Source organism: Egretta garzetta, unplaced genomic scaffold (assembly GCF_000687185.1).
Source record: "Egretta garzetta isolate BGI_Z169 unplaced genomic scaffold, ASM68718v1 scaffold443, whole genome shotgun sequence".
Taxonomy (NCBI): domain Eukaryota; kingdom Metazoa; phylum Chordata; class Aves; order Pelecaniformes; family Ardeidae; genus Egretta; species Egretta garzetta.
Genome location: NW_009259109.1, coordinates 67,816 through 69,100, shown reverse-complemented (window position 1 = coordinate 69,100; position 1,285 = coordinate 67,816). Strand labels below are relative to the sequence as shown.

The following is a 1,285-nucleotide window of genomic DNA, read 5'->3' as shown; positions in this document are numbered from 1 at the left end:
GCAGCGGGGGGGGCCCCGCACAGCTCCCCGCTGGCTCGGGGTAACCTGCAGGGGCACGGCACGGCCCCGCGCCATCGCGGCGAGTCAGCTGAGCTCCCCGAGCAGGGCAGAAGGCCAGCAGGGATTTTCCTTGCCAAATTAGAGGTTAAGCAGAGATGGGAGCTCAGTGGGATCCAGGAGGCACCGGCTTCCCCAGCCACCTCCGTGTGGCCCCGCAGCTGGTGGCTCAGGCTGGAGCTGCCCCCCCTGCCCGTCCTCTCTTTCCCAGGGGTTTTAGGAGAGTAATGTCCAGGGGACTCCTGTGCTCTGCCCTGCCCCAGTGCCTCCTCTAACCCATGCCTGGTCTAACCTGGCAAAGCTCGCACCCCAACTGCACCTTGCAGAGAGCCCAGCACGCTCACTCCTCTCTCCGCCACGGTTAGCAGGCAGTGCTGCTCCGAGGCAGCGCAAGCCACTCCAGTGCATAGGAGGAAGGGGGGAAAAAAAAAGGAAACCCAGGAGGGAGATATTTGAATCCAGTCCCACCAGCAGCTGAAACGTTCCTGCGCTACGCTGGAAGGTTTTGTCTCTGGCTGGGATTCAGGGAGCAGCTTTACAACAGCTGGGAAGGGGGCAGGGAGGCGGGGGGCTCGGAGCACGCTTCTGCTCCAGGTTTTGCTGTGTGTTAGAATTCTGACACATGTGCTGAGCTGAACTCCTGATAAGCCATTCAGCCCAGCAGTAAATCAGCCACCGGCAGCCGAGCCTTCTCCAGTTTCTCCTCCCAGAGCCAAGACTTCGGCTCCCCGGAGGGTCCAGGTCTGTGTGAACCCACGGGGAGGGCTCCGGCGGCTCTTCCCGAGGGCCAAGCACCGACTTGGTGGGTCCGGGCACCCGAGCCCCAGCACTGCCCCATCCCACCGTGCTCCAGCAGCGGCTGGCCCTGGGAAGAGCTTTGGGGACCACCGTGTTTAGCATCAAGAAAAGGGCTCGGACCCTCCCCTCCATCCCCCTTGTGAGCTGCAGACACCCTGCTGCTGCTGCCCTGGGCGCAGTGAGGGTCGCCTGCACCCTGGGGACAGAGGGACCCTGATGAGCCAAGAAGCGTGGGACAAACTGGGTCACTCAACTCTTGCTGTTTGCAAAGACCTTGAGTTCCTGCGCAGTTCCCCAGGTGTGGGTAATTAGATGCTAATGATCCCCGGGGGTGGGGCACTGATTGACCCTCCTGTGCCTTCTGACCTCCAGCACCTGCGGCCAGGGCTGGGCATAAAAGGAGCCCTGGGAGGCACTGGGGGATGACGGG

The 1,285-nt window shown here is 62.7% G+C and overlaps 1 protein-coding gene across 1 annotated transcript in view; it reads right to left on the bottom strand.

Moving 5' to 3' along the window:
* Positions 1 to 1,285, bottom strand: part of COL8A2 (collagen type VIII alpha 2 chain) — a 7,533-nt gene that overhangs the window by 5,301 nt on the left and 947 nt on the right. The gene's annotated exons all lie outside the window — the stretch shown is intronic.